General features: G+C 38.7%; 1 long non-coding RNA gene and 1 other non-coding gene across 2 annotated transcripts; one reads left to right on the top strand and one right to left on the bottom strand.

Annotated features, from left to right (window-relative positions):
• Positions 1 to 8561: 8561 nt before the first annotated feature.
• LOC145659319 (uncharacterized) lies at positions 8562 to 10451 on the top strand. The gene is made up of 3 exons (XR_014125427.1): positions 8562 to 8828; positions 9590 to 9620; positions 9888 to 10451. It is a non-coding gene; the product is annotated as an uncharacterized LOC145659319 (long non-coding RNA).
• A 1688-nt stretch (positions 10452 to 12139) lies between these two features.
• Positions 12140 to 12213, bottom strand: trnai-aau (transfer RNA isoleucine (anticodon AAU)). The gene has a single exon. It is a non-coding gene; the product is annotated as a tRNA-Ile (tRNA).
• Between the last annotated feature and the right edge of the window lie 3333 nt (positions 12214 to 15546).

Below are 15546 nucleotides of genomic sequence, written 5' to 3'. Positions count from 1 at the left end.
TTCATGCATTTAAACCCTGTCTGAGTTCCTGTGATTTTGCTGTTCATTGTGTTTGGTGGATGTATGAAAGCTTGTGTGTGTATCAAAGCCTTCGTTTATGTTAGCCTGTTTTGTTATCCTATCCTATATTATAGCCTGTTATCCCCGTAATCTCCATATTGGCTCTATGACTCTGGACTACGACTCTGGATTTGCCCCTAATAAATTTCGCTCTTCTCCCCACATGCGTCCGCCTCCTTACTGCTCACAGTTACAAATACAGTAGCATATTTAATGTACATACCATTGCAGTCGACCCGATGCAGGTTAATGACTGGGTACATTGTGTTTACTTAGTTATTTAGTTTGAAAACATAAACTAGTTCAACTGTCTTTACTTTCACCTTCCTACCCACGTTGCTCAACTGAATTATTTGCACATTACATTAGAATTTATAAACTACCAGTGTTCTAGAACACGGGACGCATAGACGTCTCGCTACGAAGAGATATTTTTTACTAATGACGAAACAATACGGCTTACGGCACGCGCATAAAACAAACACAAAGGACACTGACACTACAGTGACGTGAACATGATTACAACGACCGACACCGAAGTACACACACACACACACACACACACAGGGGTTTAAATACATCCATGAAACGAACAAGAAGGGTGCGTATCAACACGCACGGGGCAGTCCTGATGAAGACAGGCAAACAATTTCCACTCCACGTGCACATGGCGGGCCGTACCACGTGATAAGTGGGAGCCGTGCTGTTACAGAGCGCTTCTTAGCATACACACTTGTGGCTATTAAATTAACCTCATGTGAAGTAGGGTATAGCAAGACTGTAGCTATGAACTGAACATTGGGGGAACAAACCTCCTCAGGGGCGAGAGAATTCACTAACCCCAGAGATTAAATTATTATTTTTATTATTATTAAGGGACTAATAAACTATAATGATATGATATGAAGACAAGGTTAAGGAAATGGATGATTTTGTTTACTTACAAGTACACTTGGGTCAGCATCAGGAACATCTGGTCTGCACTACTCTCATTTTAACTTCTCCACTTGGCTTCTCCTCTCCAGCCCACTCTCTTCCGCTCCTATAATTGATCTCCTTTCCAGTCATATATTTTCATCTCCCCTGCTCTCCAGTAATCTCTTCTCTCCTTTCTGTTCCTCCTCTCCTCTCTCCTCTTCTGTTCTCCAGTCATCTCTCCTCTCCTCTGCTCTGTTCTCCTGTCATCTCTTTTCATCTCTCCTCTTCTCTGCTCTCCATGTCTTTCCTCCTCTCCTCTGGTACTTCTTCTCCTCTTCTCCCCAGTCATCTATTCTCCTCTCATTTCTTTTTAGTTATGTATTTAGTTATTTTATCAGGATGAGACTAGTGTAATGGCATTATGAGATCTTCATTTACATTTAAATGTAAATATAATATATTAAATATTATAATATACAGTAAATTAAAGCTGCTACTCTACATGTTCACATGCATCACTACTATGACTGATACATTACTGAGACTTCACGTGGGATTTCTAACTAATATAACTAACTATAAAACATTACCGTTAGTTGAATTTGTCCATGACCATTGGTGGATGCTTCATGAATGTGGCTAATTAACTTTCCAGTTACTTTAGCTAGGTTATGATAGCTAACGTCAGTAGTGATGGTAGATTGAGTTAGTATTGGCAAATTGGCCCATTTTTACCAAAAAAAAAGTTTGTTTCCATTACATAGAATTACTGATACATTTTAGTCAAATATTATTTATTTCTACAATTACAGTTTCAGCGCAAAATGATGTATTGACATTAACGTTACCCTTTTCCTGGAGGTCAGAGAGCTTAGTTAGTCACCAGTGCTGATATGTTGTTACGGTGTTACAATAATAAGTGTCCCATCAACAACAGATGGGAACATTGACAGCTCGTAACATTTCGCAAAGCTAGAGTGAAATAAATGTATTTTTATCTCATTATATTTGGGTGGGGGAACATTTGATCTTATCTCAATATTGGACGTATCGTTCAACCCCCCACCAATATATAGTGTCTACGGCCTTGCATCTCCATAATGCTGATGAGGTTGTATGAACTCCACAGGTAGAGTTTTTGGTCCATGCAGTTGTTCCAAAGCGACTTGTTCTAATGGGAGGTTATAGTAGAATACTACTAGGCACTCATTTAGCTGTCTGTAATGTAGAGGCAAAGACCATCATATTTATTTCTGCAAATAGTGGATAGTGAAGAAGTAGCATGAAACCTTATTTGAGGGTTTCCCACGTCCTGGGATTCAAGTGCTGAATATATGCAGAGCATTGCCCATAGAGGGAGTTTACCTAGGAAGGAATTCATATGCCCCTCCTTGTTATGGTTAGGTGTGTGTGTGTGTGTGTGTGTGTGTGTGTGTGTGTGTGTGTGTGTGTGTGTGTGTGTGTGTGTTCCAGGTTCACTGCCAGGATTTCCGGAGTTTGAGACTCTGCCTCATTCCGCACCAGGTTTTCAAGACAACTGCTCCTACTATTTAATGGCCCCTCCCCTAAGAGAGAAAGAGGAAGAGACAACAGACAGTTTTGTTGGTTTGTTATTGCAATTTTGTATGACCTCGTGTGTGACGTTGTTTTCCCCCATTTTAGCCTTCGCCTTTGGCTTCGCCCCTCCTGTTTTTTTAGCTGTTTTGTTTATTTACATTATATATATATATATTAGTGATGGTTGGATGAAGCCCCATTGAAGCTTTAGGAGCTTCTTCCTGATTGTGCCAAAAAAGATTCGATGCATTGGAGCATTGAAATCCGACATCAGAGAAGAGTGACATCTGTTGACCAGAAAAAAATGATTTCAGCCTGCGAAGTGTGTTAATGCTGTGTGGTCTTACAGTTCAACTCGTGTCTGTTCAGATCCACTGAAAATCAAGTTTAATTATTAAAATGTTGGAATAAATGCTTGAATGTTGTCATTATTGATTGTAGAATGTATAAGGCCTACGGAAAATTAATATCAGCCATATATTAGCAACAAAGTAACCACTCATCTGTGAATCATGAAAACGTGATTTTATAGGGAATAGAAAAATCATCTACAAAATTTGAAAATATGATCTGAGGAAACATATTGCTGGGGTATAGTGACTGTGGAATTTAATTGATTGCGCTTGTGGTTAACTGGGAACAGAACATAATACAGAAGAGGAGTTAGTGTTCAGTTTAATAAACTGAGCCCAAACGAACACAGTGTTGGGGTTTAAGACTGTTTCTTCTCTGGTTCACGATTTTACCTGTATGTGGTGCTGATGTGCTCTAATGTTTTGCAAGAAGGTGTCTCAGCATTTCGGACGTGTTGTTATTAAAGGGCAAGTCCTGGGAACACTGCCGACATCGCACCTTTAAAAATACGACATTTAATTAGAATAAGATTCTTATTGTGTTATTCTACATAAACCATGAAGATACATTATGTTTCGTACTTACTCTATTTCTAGATATTTTATCAAAATTTTCCCATGCTTTGGAATGCTTATTTGATGTAGAAGTTTCCATTTTAAATGACTCTCTGCCATAGGAAAGGCGCTCAGGATTTTACTGTGCCTTAAATAGTCATTGAGATAGCGGATAGCGCCAAAACTTTGAACCATTCCGCCCATTTCCAGTGGTTCATTGTCATTTTCGAATCTTCAAACGTCATAGTCAAGTGAGGGTAAGTGACTCAATACAAGCTCCGGTACACTGTGTCGAATCAGCAAGTGTTGGAAAACTGACACGAGCTTCGAAGCTTCTGTATTGAATGTCTCATCCCTAATATTTATATATATTTTTATTTATTTCTATATTTACTTATTTATATGAGAGAGATAGATTGTATAAAGATCACTGCAAGTGATTGTATAAAGAGTGTAAATAGTATTTGTTTGGTACTTTGGTGTTGGATAATGGTGGTAAGGAGTGACTGGCATTTTTGTTAGATGTGGGTTTTGCCTCTGTTTGTGTCAGGAAGTTAGGAAGGTCTGTTGTATGTTTCTTTTGTTTGTTGGGTTTATTTAGGGTATTTTTTTTTTCATTAGTGTGGGTCCTGTAGAATTTGCACCAGTAAGATTGTTTGTTTGTGAATAATAATATCCTCTGTAAAATATATCTAAAAGGAGACTTCCATTTGTGCTTCAGTTTTGTTGCTATTTGTTTTTCACAACTTACATTCTGCTGTTCACGTTTCTTTTTCCTAGTTACAACCTCACAGCCTAGATGGGGTCATAACAATTGTGGGCTCGTCCTCTGTTTCTCCTCTTCTTCTGTTTGCCTGTTCCGTTTGTTTGTTTGTTTTTTTTGTGTGTGTGTTCCCCCTCTCTGGTTGTGGTTGTGCCTCACTCTGCTAATACGGCAGAAGCTGTGGCAACCCTGTAGTCAGGCCACGCATGAATCCCAGGTTTTCTCCCAAGGTAAACACCATACTAGAAATTAAATTGAAGTAGTTGGAGCTGGAAATAAAAAAAATTAAAAAAAAAAAACAGGAACGAGAGGCTGAGCTGCTATGTCTTCGGGCTCTACAGGTAGAGGCGGAAAGGGAGGTGACACTTAAAAGCTTGAGTATGGGCTTGCAAAAACATATACCTCTTCCTCAGAAAGCTGTCTATCCAGCACTAGTAAGCCCTGTATCTTCGGGTACACCAGTGCCTAAGCCCAGTTTCCCTCGGGTTGCTGTCACCCCAGCTCCTTCCGACTCTGTCACTGGACGTTTTGATATCAGTTGACAGATTGCCTTGGTCCCTAGTTTTAGGGAACATGAAGTTGATGCATATTTCCCAGTGTTTGAGCACATAGCATTGACACTGGATTGGTCCAAGGAAGTATTGTCTCTCTTACTGCAGTGTAAGTTAGTTGGTAAGGCCCAACATGTGTGTTCCTCCCTAACGCTTGAGCAGAGCCTAGATTACGAAAGTGTAAAAATAACTGTTCTCCGAGCATATGAACTAGTGCCGGAAGCATACACACAAAATTTCAGACGCTTAAAGAAAAACCCCTGCCAGACATTTGTGGAATTTGCCAAGGAAAAGTTTTATTAGACAAGTAGTGTACTGCATGTAACATTACCACAATTGATCAATTTAAAGAGCTCATACTGGTTGAAGAAATCAAGAACTGTCTTTTTGAGAACATATTAAAGTATTTAAATGAACAAGAAGTGTGTAACCTATCCTTTGCTTCTACACTTGCTGATGAATTTGTGCTGACTTCTGTGAGCTCCCTGAAATCTGATAGCCCTGTTTCGGCTGTTTCTGTGGAAACAGAGAGTGCTTCTATTGCCATGAGCGTAGACACATTATAGGTAATTGTCCTGCGCTTAAGCGCAAGAATGCCCGCTCACAAAAAAAAACGGTAAGTGCTGTAAGCACTGTATCCACAGAAGTCTTCGCTTCGTCCCCCAGATGCTGTGTTTTAGCCATTTCTTTTTGAGGGATATGTTTCTCTTTTCAAGGCAGATGAAGACAAACAGTCCATCACCGGTGGAATTGTATTCCCCTTACCTGAAGTAGTTTCAGGCCCTATTGATGACAGTCTTATTGTCGTTGAACATGCAGTATTTCCTGCTTCTGTGTTAAAGCGTGCTAAAGATCGCAAATTTGGGAGTACTCTGTCTGACATGGGGGGGGGTGTCCTGTTTGGGGTGTGTGCTCCAGGTTCACTGCCCGGATTCCCCATGTGTGAGACTCAGCCCCATTCCTCTGCTCTTACAGGTGTGAATGATAATAAGAGCGGACCCTCTGAAACAAGCTTTTGTGAAAACACGAATAACAACAAAACCGATGGGTGCATCAACGCACCGGTGATCGCGGTCATTCGAGCTGTGATCGGGAATCAGATGTATAGAATTATTGATGAAGACAGAGAAAACTGTTACGGTTGTGCTATTGACCATCCTAGTCAGTGTCAACACACATGCCTTTACGATCCAGATGAATCCTATTTCAGCCTCAACGCACCTAAGCTGATAAAAAAAACTGTTCAAGCCATGGTTCATGCACACACTGTCAAGAGCTTTGAAGCTGTGTGGCATTCAGATACCTCCATCCTCTAGCAAGATTCAGGCTATCGCTGGGGTAGTGGTAACCGACCTGCAGGAGGAACAGAACATCAAATCCGCTCTCAAAAAGTATAGCGTGTGTAGGGAGCAGGTACACGAAGACGTCGTGGACTAATGGAATCTGCAGGAAAACCTGAACCCTGGTGATCAGGTCATATGGGAAACCTCTTCGACACCTGCACTGATCCTTCACCTGAGAAAAAAAGAGTGCTGAGGATGGAGTTGATCACATTGTTCTGTAATACCCTTGAAAATAGAGTCAGAACAGTAAACGTTACCGATAGGATCTGTATGTAATTATATGTATATAATTTTTTATGTATATAATCTTTTGCTGAAAAGATGCTAATAAAACCATAATCCTTTCTAGCACTCTCCTCATTGTGTTTCAATCATTTCACCATGACTGATCATCTGCTGAAAAATATTTACTATACTCCCTCAAACCCCAGATCCTATGGAGGAGTCGAGAGTCTGCAAAGGTCCGTGGTGGATGAAATCGGTAAAAGGGTTGATGCTTACACACTACATAAACCATTCTCTGTGAAATTGAAAAGAAACAAAGTCATTGTAAAAAACATAGATGAACAATGGCAGGCCGATTTGTTGGACATGACTAGCATAGCGGAACATAACTGGAACATGAAATTTATGCTAACGTGTATAGATATACTTTCCAAGTATGCTTGGATACGCATGATGAAAAACAAGACCAGTGCCGAGGCCTTTGTTTTGATTCTAAAAGAAGGCAGAGTTCCTAAAAAACTTCAGACTGATGAAGGGAAAGAATTTTTAAATAAGTTTCAAAACATTCATGAAAATACATAACATCAATCACTTTGCTACTGGAACAGGACAAAAAGCATCAGTGTGTGAACAGTTCAACAGGACATTGAAAACCAGAATGTGGAGATACTTCACAGCTATCAATACGAGAAAATACATCGATGTGGTACAGAACTTTGTTCATGCTTATAACAACAGCTATCACAGCAGCATTAAAATGAAACCCACTGAAGTGAATGAAGGAAATTCCTTCAAGGTGTTTAAAACCTTGTATGGGTTGTTTCAATGGAAAAAGGTGGAAAAACTAAGATTGAAGTTTAGAGTCGGTGAGACGGTGACAATTTGATAAAGGGTACGGGCAGAACTTTATGGATGAATATTTTACCATTTCTGAATGTCTAAGGAGACACCCTCCCATATACAAATTATGGGATTTCAATGGGGAAAATATACATAGGACCTTTTATGAACAGGAGCTGCATCATAGTGGGAGCTGATTATAGTGGGAAAAGATAAAGCCATTAAAATAGAAAAGATTCTATCTGAAAAAACTAGGAACCGAAAAAAGATTTGCTTGATCAAGTGGATTGGATGGCCCGATAAGTTTTACTTCTGGATTCCGGCGGAGGACGTTCTTAACGTTGTAAAAGATTAAAAGGGGGTGCTAAAATCAAATTGAAATTATAATCCGGTCACCATGGAAAAGAACGGATTCTATGTAACTCTACCATGCAATGCCTCCAAAGACATGTACCTCGATAATAAGATTTCGTGCTACACAACCAAATTTTTGGAGCCTATAAATTTGGTGGGGGGCTGGGAGGTCACACTCACCGAGGTACAATAGCCGCACACACGGTATTCGCTGAACATGACATTCGTCGGACATGAAAAGTATCTTTTTAGTTAAACTCTGCAGAAGGAGAAGATGGTGTGGTATTTACATGTATTCGGAACCATGGGTATTATAATAGTATAGAACATCTGGTTAACCCCTATACACACCAACGCCCCTAGCGGGCTCATGGGTAGGTCCAAACAGGCATGCTCAAATAAATTACTTAATAACACTGAATATTCTTAAAGTAAAGTACATTTATCAACATAACATTTCTTAGGACTAATACAAGTATCTGCTTACTGATTTTCAGCCGTGCAATGCATCCGTTTGCCAGAAATTGCATGCTGAAGACATTGTGTTTTTTGGGTAAAATTTCCACAAAAATGTGCCTGCCCTTTTAAGTTGCCTTTTAAAACATTCTTCCGGTATAAGATCAGATTTTGTTAAGTTCAGATTTTGTCATAGAAAATTCAATTACCATCAAAACAACTGTGTGACATGTTTAAATGGTATACAGAGTGTTGGTAAAGTTCTTTTAATTGCGTGCTCACTTCTTTGCGTAAAAGCGACGTTTTTCTTTCGGTTCGGTTCCTTCGGAACAAACCCAAACTACACAAGCCTTTGGTTAACTGAAACACTACTCCACACTACTGACATTGATTTTTATTGGCCATGGCAGCGCCATTGTCTTGGAGTGACAGCAATTCACACCTATGTGTCCAGGCGTTTCCAAGAGTTTCCAGAGCAAGCTGCTTGATTGACAGCAGTTTCATCAAATAGAGGAGGCTTAGATGAAAACGCAGACCCCTCACTTACCTTATTTAGTCATCCCTTTAATGCTTAAAGGTATGCACATTGTGTACTGTCAGTGCTTCTGTGTTGTTAGCAGATAGCCTAGCGCATGGGTTTGACGTACAACTGTAAGAATGATTTGATCGCCAATACTTTTGGACATCATGGAAAGGAAGAGGCTTAGTTTAACTGAAGTTTATGTGGAGTTGTTTGGGTGCTGCTAGCATGGACTAGCATGGCTGCTAGCATGGACTAGCTTCGAGGTTTGCATAGCAAATCACTGGATGTTTCCATTCACTGCTGGAAAAATTCGTAATCCTATTACAAATTGTAGGTATAAATGAGAAAGTATACTACTTCTTTACAATATTACAGCATTTACAATATTTTCCACAGCATTTACAGTATTAGCTACAGTATTTTCCCCTAATGATGCTAACAATGATGCTATGAAGCTAATATTGTTGTGGAACTTACTAAAGTAACTTACTGTGATGTTTTATCAAAAAGAAACATGAAAACTTGATGTATAGTGATTGATGACTTTGTGTGCATTTGGAGAGGTTTTTGACTAGGAAGACTAGGACACTTACTGGAAAACATTGTGTAGCTACTTAGTCATTTCATGTATATGCTCAAAACTGTTCAGTTTATTAGACAAGACCCTGGTGAATCAGGAAATGTAGAGCATGAGTGAAGCTGAAGCTCCAGCATCAATAGACACGTTACACCAAAAAAATCAAAGGCGTTTTATGTTGGGGTTTTTTTACATTTTCTTCTGTATTAGATGAGCTCAAATGGAACCTAAATGATGGACAAATAAGCCTGGGTGTAAATGGATGTCTAGTCCCAAGAGTCTACTTCAATTTGAATACTGAATAATCATTGTGCCATGTGTACAATTTCAGATATCTAGTGTTAAACTCCAATGAGTTTTTCCTACTGTCACCCTTGCCAGTGTCATTTGGCTTATTTATCAGTTGTCACAAGGTGTTAACGTTATTATGCACATGTATATAAAATGTGTATATACTGTATATACATAAATATTTATATTGCATTATTCTCTGCACCTTACATGTTATTTGCAGTTTGGATTGGATTATAAAGTGAATTTCATTGGTGAGTACTATATTTTTTGGTGACAAAGTATAATCTAATCTTTACAAAGCAGTGACCAGAAAGGAAGAGCTGGATGAGGCTTTGGTCCCCATGATAGTTAGAGACACACAGCCATTTAGCATAGTTGAGGATAAAAGCTTCAGGGACTTGGTAGCAAAATTGGATTCAAGTTATATTCTCCCAACTAGGAAGGTATGTGTGGTGACATGGATACATTATGAGAGTAGTATTAAAAAAATATATAATTATTTTCTTCCTTCCCTTTAGACTGCAAAGGCCATGGTTGAGGCCAAATGTCAACAAGAGAAAGAGAAGGCCAAAGCTGAGGTCCAGAAAGTTCCTGCAATGAGTTTGACAGAAGACATGTTGACATCTCTTAATGTGGATGCCTTCTTGGCTGTGACCTGCTATTTTATAGATGACAACACATTTCTGAAGTCTACACTACTTGGTGTTGTGAAATTCCTGCGGGCGCATACGGCTGAAAATTTGGCCTGTGTGAAATCGTCTCTTATGGAAGAATGGGGAATAAAATAAAGTCACATGTCTGGTTACTGATGGCACATCTAATAGGACTGCCTGTGGCAAATAGCTGAAGCTGCCTCATGCGCTCTGCATTGCTCACACCCTGAATAAAGTTGTTAAAAAGGCTCTTGAAATAACCCCAGTGCTATCTGACATTTGTAGAACGTCAAGGAAGCTGGTGGGCTATTTTAGAAGCAGCACAACTGCCAAAGCTAGTAACATTATTTTCACATTGTTTACATATTGTTTTATATTGCTACATGTGTAACGTTTACTGTTTTATTGTTAAAGGAGATGTTGGACCTCGCTCAAGAGGATATGGGAAAATTAAAAAAAAGAAACTGAGGTTGAAACAAGGTGTTGGAGCGATTAATAGAACTCAGGGAGCCTGTGGGGGCAGATTTGGCGGGTTTACAAACTGACATTCCTGCGCTGACCTCTGATGTGTACAGTAATGTTTGTGGGTGCCTGTCTGTACTGTATTCTTTTCACAAGGCAACTGTGGAGCTGTCAGAAGAGAAAAAGGTATCTGGTTCAAAGTGGTGCCATTATTGAAAATGGTTTAAAAAATCTTCCAGGAAGAAGCACATGGCCCATATGGAGATCAAACCCCTGACATTGGCATTATTATGTCTGATTCTGTGAGCCAAGGAATATAAACCTTTTAGGGACATATTTAAAATATCAGATTTTCTGCCTGAGCACAGAGTGGGCATTTGTTTCTAGCTTTAACCATACCTCCTCTTTCTTTGGAAATCTGGCTCATTGCTGCATGAAAAAGCAGAAATATTTTGAGCAATTTTTTGTCTGGGTCTAAGGGGCAATTTAATCAAACCAAAAGATGCTATTTTAGCTAGTTTGTCAAATGAACATGTCAAACCTACAGAGACAATGTGTCTAGCTACAGAGCTCTGCAAGGTTTAATTCTTGGAAGTATTTGAAGCCATAGAAAGTAATTCTGTAAGCATTGCTTAACTCATTAAAAAGAGACAGTTAGAGCCAATGGCTGCCAGATCTAACATAGCTCACATTTTATACTGTTTGCATAGCATATCAGAATCTGCAAGAACTATTCCTGTCATTTCAGGGATAAGCTTTTTTGACTTCACAGCTAGATGAAATATTTAGGGTGGATGCAGGATTTGGTATGATCTCCTAGAGAATTGCCATTCCACTGTGTCTTCAGCTTTTGTCCAATCTGCAAACAAGTCCCACTCTAGGAGAACTAGCTCAAGTGGTAGAGTGCTCTTTTAGTATTTGAGTGTTAGTGTGATTGATGCTCACATTCTCAAGTCTAGAATTTGTAGTTTTTTTTTTATGATGAAATCATTTCTGATAGCAAATGTTTTTGGGACCTGCTGCTGATATGCTTATGCCATGCACACATTACGTGACTTTTGAAGTTTTCAAATTGATGTATGGCTCACACTGCACAACTCTATGTCTTGGAATCTGGAGTGCTTAATTTGTGGTATCTCAGTGGCCATGCACACATTACATGACTTTTGAAGTTTTCAAATTAATGTATGGCTCACACTGTACAACTCTATGTCTTGGAATCTGGAGTGCTTAATTTGTGGTATCTCAGTGGCAGGCATAATCATATCCCAACACATTTCAGACTAAAGGATTTGAACTCCCTGGCACTGCCAGACACCTAACTTGCTATAATTTGATGGGGAGGATGCAGGTCATCTGCATGCCTCTGGAATGGCTTCCTTGACCAATTCACACAGCGATCGAGAGCCTTACACTAATGCCAGAGTCCCTCTGATTTCATACTTTTCTCCGCAATGTCCAAAATTTGTAAACAAGCACAAATCCATGGGTAAGGTTGTGTAATAAAGAACATAATCTCACTTTCCTGTACTTGGAACATGTCTTAGCAGATTGTGGTTTACAAGCAATGTTATAAGCAACACAAGTTCAAACAGGTGCCCTTTTTGCAACAGGTGGTTTGTTGACAAGGGGTCATTCATCAGCCAAAACTCACATGGCCCATATGGGGATCGAACCCATGACCTTGGCGTTATTAGCACCACGCTCTGACCAACTGAGCTAATTGGCCTTTCTTAGTTTATTTCCCAGTTCTCGGTGCAGCTGTGAAGGGAACCTTTCTATGAAATTGTAGACTTGGTGTCAACAAGATTACGGCCACTTTTCGACCGAGCATAGGTGAAAGTTGACACATATTGTTCCCTCTGACAAATGGTTATTCTGCAGCCAACTTTTGAATTAAACTTCAAAAGCAAATGTGCAGAAGCTTTTGTTAAAGAGCAATTCAGTGCAGTTGTACACAGTGACGAAATCATCAATTGCAAAGTCCACTGAGCTTTATTGCTGCGAGTTACATAGTGCTGTCTACTACACCATGAAATCTGCCATAACAACAAAAATGTCATGTCTGATTCTGTGAGCCAAGGAATATAAACCTTTTAGGGACATATTTAAAATATCAGATTTTCTGCCTGAGCACAGAGTGGGCATTTGTTTCTAGCTTTAACCATACCTCCTCTTTCTTTGGAAATCTGGCTCATTGCTGCATGAAAAAGCAGAAAGATTTTGAGCAATTTTTTGTCTGGGTCTAAGGGGCAATTTAATCAAACCAAAAGATGCTATTTTAGCTAGTTTGTCAAATGAACATGTCAAACCTACAGAGACAATGTGTCTAGCTACAGAACTCTGCAAGGTTTAATTCTTGGAAGTATTTGAAGCCATAGAAAGTAATTCTGTAAGCATTGCTTAACTCATTAAAAAGAGACAGTTAGAGCCAATGGCTGCCAGATCTAACATAGCTCACATTTTATACTGTTTGCATAGCATATCAGAATCTGCAAGAACTATTCCTGCCATTTCAGGAAAAAGCTTTTTTGACTTCACAGCTAGATGAAATATTTAGGGTGGATGCAGGATTTGGTATGATCTCCTAGAGAATTGCCATTCCACTGTGTCTTCAGCTTTTGTCCGATCTGCAAACAAGTCCCACTCTAGGAGAACTAGCTCAAGTGGTAGAGTGCTCTTTTAGTATGTTAGTGTGATTGATGCTCACATTCTCAAGTCTAGAATTTGTAGGTTTTTTTTTATGATGAAATCATTTCTGATAGCAAATGTTTTTGGGACCTGCTGATACGCTTATGCCATGCACACATTATGTGACTTTTGAAGTTTTCAAATTGATGTATGGCTCACACTGCACAACTCTATGTCTTGGAATCTGGAGTCCTTAATTTGTGGTATCTCAGTGGCAGACATAATCAGTGATAAACCACTGATATGTCAACTGGTCTTAACACAAACCAGATTTAACTTTCTCTGTGGAGACTGTGCCTAACTTAAACCTTTCCTTCAAATGGAAGAGATCCTTGTTGCAGAGGTAATGTTTTTACCTTTATATGGTTTTCCCACTCATAGTCAGGCAACACACACAAATGCAAACCTCTCACAGACTCTCTCACACACATCCAGAGCAGACATTAATATCTGACAATGTATATTTTACAGCACACTGCTGGCCATCTGAACACATGATGGATAGATATGGTATAGACTGTAGATATGGTATTATACAAAATGGATCTGTACATTCTGTAGATTGTGTACATATATACCCAACCATATACATTGTACATTGTGTATATAATCATAATATACATATATTGTTATTATATTTTTGTACATACATATAATATATATATTTATCTGTATATATATATATATATATATATTTTTTTTTTCTCTATGCAACCCTGGTTCTCTTCCTCAGTTTGGACAGAGCACTCTCCACCATTTCACTGCGTGTTATACTGTGTATGACTATGTATGTGACGAATAAACCGAACTTGAACTTGAACTTGATATGATTCTAATCTGCACTATTCATCTAACACATTCATAGTTATTCATCTGAACACATGATGTTTCTGTCTCTGTACCGCTATCAGTTATGCAATGGTGCCTCAATACTAGCAGTAACTGAACAGGGTTCTGTATAAATATGATCTTTATAACAGCTGCCATAACAGCAAAAATGTAATGTCTGATTCTGTGAACCAAGGAATTATTATTGATATTGTGAATATTTAATAACCTCCAATGCCAGCAGATTAAATTTTCACAATATTGTGAAAATTGTAAAGGATACTTTATTCATGTCCTCATTGCTAAAGATTGTATCGCATTGTATCACAGAGATAAGATAGTTAGCAGTTGGGGTCAGCAAGTGTCAAGTGTCAGCAAGTGTCAAATTCGGGGCTATAAACCATTCCTTGTGGAACCATTTCATTGTTCATCTTTCAACTTTGATCGTTTAGGTGCTGGTAGTTTGTTAGCTAGCTAGCTGTTCAGAAATAGAAAACCTACTTTTGTATGATTTAGAGACCCAAATTCACAAACCTGTGGGTTTTCAAATTTATCGTTCTCTCTAAATAAGCAAAATGAGTTAAGCCATTACTACAGCTATCGGACTGTTTGAACTACAATATTCGACTGTTCATTTATTGTTAGTTAGATTAAATTAACTTTCATAAACATTCTTAATTAATAGAATGTGTTTTTTTAATGACTGATTAACTGTGTATATTTAACATGAAGCTATTTATATAAAGTTTCAAGTTTGGTTTATTTGTCACATACATTTATTTGTCACTTTCATTTTTAGGCTGTAAAATGAAAGATCCTTGCTCACAATTGTTTATATATATATATATATATATATATATATATATATATATATATATATATATATATATATATATACACACACACACACACACATATAAAACTCCCTATTCAATGGGAAGAAACCAGTTCATGTCATTGTGAATTGCTGGTTCTGTAATCAAAACACTGAGGTTCCATATGGGAACAGAAACTGCTGGGACTGTCCATTCTGTGTGGAGTACAATGGCTTCTAAGAGGTATTGCTGTATTTGAGACATGGTGAGGACATATTTTAGTGAAAGTCTTCCAATGATGCACCCTTAACTGAACCATTTTATGTTGTTGCTGCTGTTAAAAAAATGCAGAATGGTGATTATAACGAACCGATCCTTGCACAATATATGGAGCACCTCAACCATGGGGTATCAGCTGGTGTCCCTGTGCTTGATGCATCCAAGACTCAACCAGACACTGAAGATCAAGCAGCTGGCTTCCTTCACTCCCAGAAAGGAAGTAGGTTTTCCATTTGAACTGTTGCCTTCTTAGTTAAGACATATGCAGGGTTGATTGCAGTGCCAGAGTTGTGAAACTATGCAAGGTAATGCATGTCCAGTGCTGGAATTAAGATCATAGCTGTAAATAGTCTCTGACTTGGGCAGAGATTGTGAGTGGGTCTTCAAGGGCAAACAGGATCTGATGGCCCACATGTAGTTTGATATTATTCCTAAATAACTAATTTGAC

The sequence above is a fragment of the Electrophorus electricus genome, chromosome 10 (assembly GCF_041902795.1).
Source record: "Electrophorus electricus isolate QZ-2024a chromosome 10, ASM4190279v1, whole genome shotgun sequence".
NCBI classification, from domain to species: Eukaryota; Metazoa; Chordata; class Actinopteri; order Gymnotiformes; family Gymnotidae; genus Electrophorus; species Electrophorus electricus.
Note: the sequence above shows the minus strand (reverse complement) of the source record. Positions and strands in the feature narration are given on the sequence as shown.